The sequence below is a fragment of the Dasypus novemcinctus genome, chromosome 20, assembly GCF_030445035.2.
Source record: "Dasypus novemcinctus isolate mDasNov1 chromosome 20, mDasNov1.1.hap2, whole genome shotgun sequence".
Lineage (NCBI taxonomy): Eukaryota > Metazoa > Chordata > Mammalia > Cingulata > Dasypodidae > Dasypus > Dasypus novemcinctus.
The window spans coordinates 32485153-32491106 of NC_080692.1; the positions used below are offsets into that span (position 1 = coordinate 32485153).

At 36.4% G+C, this 5954-nt stretch overlaps 1 pseudogene; it reads right to left on the minus strand.

The window, feature by feature from the left end:
* Positions 1-4378: 4378 nt before the first annotated feature.
* LOC101413567 (methylsterol monooxygenase 1 pseudogene) lies at positions 4379-5205 on the minus strand (annotated as a pseudogene).
* Positions 5206-5954: the final 749 nt, after the last annotated feature.

The following is a 5954-nucleotide window of genomic DNA, read 5'->3' on the forward strand; positions in this document are numbered from 1 at the left end:
AGCTAGTTGACTGCTAAATGATATAAATCTCAATTTTCACTGTCAACATAAACATAAGAAGAAAAATAAAACTATAAGGTATAAAAATTTATGAGTTATTTTGTAGTCAGAAGTTTAAACTTTTGATTTGATAATATGAATAATTGGTTTTCAATCCAGCATTCACATCTTGTTTTGAAAATTAATGAACATATGGAAGAAAACACTACCTGCATTAAAAATATTAATCTTATGAAATGATGATTTAAATGGAATTTCTTTGTTTTCTGGTAGAATATGCTGAGACTCCTTTCATCAGTATTATGGATTGGACTCTCTCGTAAAAATAATACTCAACCATGGCAATGGGAAAAGATCTCACTTATCCATAGAAAGTAAGTTTTACTGAACAATGTTATAGAAGAAGGAAACCTATAAAAAAAAAAAAGAGCCATTCAGAAGAACAATATTAATAAATTTGTTTGCATTATGGAAATGTAGAAAAATATTGAAATTAGTGACATGATAAGTCACTATAAACATTAGTTAAGAATGGTATGCTCATTGCCCAAAATAACCAGTGCAATTATGAATATTTCATGAAAGATGTCATTATCCATTTTCAAAATATTCTTTTAAAACTGTTATTTGGAAAATAACATAGTTTCATGGATGGCCCTTATAAAATATAATTTAATTATGCATTTTTCTCCATTACAGAATGAAAAATCCACCAAATCATACATATAACTATGCTATGCTAAGCTCACATGGCTTCCAGGCAGTCAGTTGTGAATCTTCAATTCGCTATATCTGTAAGCATGCATTTTCGAGTTTGAACACCTGAGTTTGGAGTCCTTGAAGGGTCTTTATATTTCATGAAATGGAGATCATATGATTGCAAAAGTCTCATAATGAATTCTCTTGTTTGATCTAATAATTATAATGTATTAAAAACAAGTTTTGACATATAACACACTAAAAAACAGAAATCATTAATTTGCTTCTTGCTGATTTATCACAATAGACACATCATTGTAACCAACCTCAATATAACTCAGTAATATAAAATAAAATAAAACCAGCAACTCATAAGCCCCTCTTTTGTTAATTATCTATTTTTAACACCATAGATTTGTGCTGAATTTAAAACTTTATGTATTAGGAAGTGGAATTGGCTCGAGTGGTTGAGCACCCACCTCCCACATGGGAGGTTCTGCATTTGGCTACCAGTGCCACCTGAAAAAATGAAAACACACAACAAGGAAAAAGCAAACAAGAAAGCCAACTCAAGGAAACCAATGTTGCTTGGTGATTGAATGCCGTCTTCCCACATATGAGTTCCTGTGTTCAATCCTTGGTCCCCAGTACCAAAAAAAATAATTATGTACATGAAATCATACTGTTAGTATTATTTTGTGTCTGGCTTCCTTTCAGTTTCATATTTTGTCATTCATATGTCACAAAAGATCACATATCTTATGAGTTCATTTATATGAAGTGTCCAGAATAGACCAAACCATACAGATATAAAGTAATTTAGTGGATGCCAAGGTCTGAGGGAAAGTGGGAAAGCGAATGACTGCTAATGGAGAAAGGATTACTTTTAGGGATGATGAAAATTTTCTAAAACTGGATAATGGTGTTGATTGCAAACTCTGTGAGCATATGAAAAAACACTGAATTATGCAATTTAAATGGTTGAATTTTAAGTTATATGAATTTCAATTCAATAAAGCTATTAAAGAAATACCCTGACATGCTTTTGTTTAGCACTGTATTAAGCTTCAGAGTAATTTGTAAACATTTGTTATTTGTTTCACTCAATAATTTTCACAAGGTTTCATCCATTTTGTCATAGCAATCTAATTTCTTTTCTTGCACCAGCTGAATAGTATTCCATGTATGTATAGACCACATTTTTACATCCATTCATCACTTGATGGATACTTGGACTGGTTCTTTTTTTTAGCAATTGTGAAAAGGCTCTTCACAAGTTTATTTCTGAGTTGCAAGAATTATTTCCCCTTTCACTTGTTTTCAGACTTCCCATTCAGTCTTAGCTGCCACAACCAGATATATAGAAAGTGTGAAGACCTTAATTTTCTTGTCCCTGTAGTAGAAATCTTAGCAACAAATATTAAGTGCTAAATTTTTCTATCAGGCAAAAAACACATTTATCTCAACAGCTCAAAGTGCAAATAGAGCAAGTCAGTTCACACAGATCCTAGTTATAGATTGAAGGTTAAAGAGAACTTGATATACAAAAATGAAAGTGTAAATAGCAGAAATAAAACTCAATTTAAAAATTTTAAGTAAGTTGGAAAACATTTAGACTAAAATATCCACTTGCATCAATACAGAAAATCTTTAAATTATTGGTGCCAAGAGTGTATTGCAATCAAAATGGACTCCTCAATGAAAGAGAGAATCATCCCAAATGATCAGCTCCTAAGAAGAGTGGAGGGAAATGGATGTGGCTCAAGTGATAAGGCTTCCACCTATCATAGGGGAGGACCTGGGTTTGATCCCTGGTGAAAAAGAAGAGAGAGCATGCCTGCATAGCGAGCCAGTGCCCAAGTGGCAAGCCGAGTGCCCAAGCAATGAGCCAAGTGCCTACACGGTGAGGTGAGTGCCCGTGTAGCGAGCTGACTGTCCACACAGATGCTTGTGCAGCAAGCCGAATGCCCATGCCTGTGAGCCAAGTGCCTACATGAGTGTCCACATGGCAACCCTAGTGCTCCCATGAGTGCCCTGTGAGTGCCTACATGGCAAAGTGAATGCCTGCATGGCGAGCCGAGTGCCCATGCAGTGAGCCAGTGCCCACGTGGTGAGCCAAGTGCCTGTGTGAGTGCCCGCATGGTGAGCCAAGTGCCCACATGAGTGCCTGCATGTGGGCCAGTGCCCATGCGGTGAGTGAGTGCCCATGCAGGTGAGTTACCCAGCAAGATGATGACGTGATAAATAGAGATAAAGGGGAGAGTCAAGGTGAAGCACAGCAGAGACCAGGAACTGAGGTGGCACAATTGAAAGGGAAACTCTCTCCACATCAGAAGTACCGAGGATTGAATCTCAGTGAATCCTAGAGGAGAAAGACAAGAAGAGAAGACAAAAAAAAAAATATATATATATATATAGAAGATCACACAACAAATAGACACAACAAAAACAACAGGGTAGGGGAGGGGATGGGAAGAAAAAAGTAAATTTAAAAAAAAGAAGAGTGGAAAAGATCAGGGCTGGCTACTCGTGATTCAACAGCTTCAGTCATTCATTTCAGCAACTTATGTGATTCAACCCAGGATATTTTGATTTTTACACAAATTCTAAATAATGTTTAAAATTAAATATGAGGCTCTATTAGTGGTGCTGATACAAAATATCAGAAATCTGTTAGGTTTTATAAAGGGTATTTATTTGGGGTAGAAGCTTACAGTTACCAGGTCATAATGTATAAGTTACTACCCTCACCAAAGTCTGTTTCCACATGTTGGAGAAAGATGGCTCCTGATGTCTGCAAGGGATCAGCCTTCCTCTTTCTCTTAAGACTATTTGGTCCCAGCTTCTTTCAACATCAGTGGTAGGCTGGGATAAGTCTCCTCTCTCTCTCAGGCTCATTTCTCTCCTGGCTCAGCTACTCTCTTCACTCCACAAGGTCAGCTGTAGACTATCAGACACTCTTTCTCTCTTCCCAGGGCCTCTGCCATGTCTATGAGCCACCTGTGCTCCTTTGTGTTCTTCTCCTGTGGATTTACTTCCCAGGGCTCCAATATCAAAACTCTAACTAACCCTTCCACCCTGTCATTTTCTCTTTGAGTCCCTGCTCACCAAGGGGGCTTCTGATGTGGCCCAATCAAAGCCTTGTCATTATTCAACCAAGTAAAAGTGAAACCTCTGAATCCAATCCAATCTCATATGCCCTGAGGGACAGACCAGTTCATATACGTAATCCAATATCTATTTTAAGAATTCATAAACAACATCCAACTGCTACAGAGGCTAACACCATACTTCTAGGAGCTCTTTAAAATGGGCCCTATTTATTTGAAAGACTTGAAGGCCAATTCCAACTCCAAGCCTATAGTATTGCAACAGAAAGGAGATAAATTAATACTTCCTCCAGTACTTAAACATTTTTATAAGGTTAGTAATATGGTCTTTAAAATTTCTTCAAAAAACTATACTTAAACAAATTTTTACTTTTTTCCTACATATAGAGAACTTATATGTAAAGTAGAATAAGTTCCCACTAGAAATATAATTAAAGGTGTTAATGTTCTTTTATCACTTAGCAAACAAGGTACATGCATCCACAGAAGCAATAGGAGCTTCTATTTTCAATTCAGGACAATGTGTATCTTCAGAAAGGTCTATGAAAAATGATTATTTAGTCCTTTTCTTAAACTTCTTTTTTTGTGTAGGCAGTAAACACAGAGTCCATCCAAAACTTCTGTCTCACAATGTAAATGTTGAACCATATTTTCCAATGAAGATCATGTGAAAATCATGATGCCAAGAACCAGTATAGAAAGGAATGATAAAGAGTTGAGAGGAATATCATAACCACTATGGACAACAACAGTTTTTATCAACTACATGGCTATCCATGCCCAAAGAAGTATAGTATTACATGGTCACACAAAAGCATGAGTCCAGTGAAAAATCCAGTTCCTGGAATTAGGGTCTTCAGAGGATGTGATCCCATTCCAAATGAAGCCTCTAACTCATGATGAATTTTATAAATATTCTTAGATATATACTTTTGTGGTATAAGAGCCCATGCAGGAAAGAGTGCCAGGTGTCCTCAATCACTGCACAGCAAACACATCTTGCCAGAATCAAATACCATATGGCATTCTTTCCCAATTATAAGTAACACTGATATACTCTTTCAAATACTAGGTTTCACAAATCAAAGGCAGCTGGGTAAGAAAGTAATTAAAGAAAGTGATTTAAAACATTTCCATTGGCCTTCCCATGTTTCTAAATATTCCTTTGAATTTTGCATTTTTTCAAAAATCCAGGTAAAGAGAACAAGAAACACAGGGCCTCTTGAGCTATAATGGATCACAATATTGCAATCTGAAATTTTGTATCATTACTCACCATATATTTCCAAGCATATTTAAATAGTTCTTGCAGAGGATTCTCAGGAATAAATGAATCAACATACTCAGCTGCCCAATATTCTCAACTAAAGATGCTGACACTTAAGTTTGTTGCCATTTTTCAAATCTCTTTAGATAGTTTTATGGTCCTTGACCTTTATTGGAAGACTGCGACCCAAAGTGCTAGGACCTTGCAACCTGCCTCCTCTGGTCAAAGTGTTTAATTTTGAGGAGGTCCCATTTATCTATTTTTTCTTTTGTTGCTCTCACTTTGGGTGTAAGTTTTAAGAACGTATTACCTACCACAAGACCTTGAAGATGCTTCCCTACATTTTCTTCTAGGAGTTTTATGGTTGTTACTTTTTATATTTAGGCCCTTGATCCATTTTGAGTTCTTTTTCTGTAAGCTGTGAGATCTTTCTTTTGGATATTGATATCCAGTTCTCACAGGACCATTTGTTGAATAGACTGTTCTGGTCCAGCTGGAAGGGCTTGACAACCTCACTTGAACATAGATGTGAGGCTCTATTTCTGAGTTCTTCATTCAGTTCCATTGGTCAATCTCTCTATCTTTTTTTTGTTGTTGTTGTTATCATAGAATATTTATTTTGGATTTTTTTTCTTTATTTTTTTAATGTTACATTCAAAAAATATGAGGTCCCCAAATACCCCCACCCCCTCACACCACTCTTCCACCCATAACAACAACCTCCATCATCATGAGACATTCACTGCATTTGGTGAATACATCTCTGAGTGCCGCTGCACCTCATGGTCAATGGTCCACACCATAAACCACATTCCAGGCTGTTTTCACCCCTGTAGCAAAGTAATATGCTTTGAAGTCAGGAAGTGAAAAATCCTCCA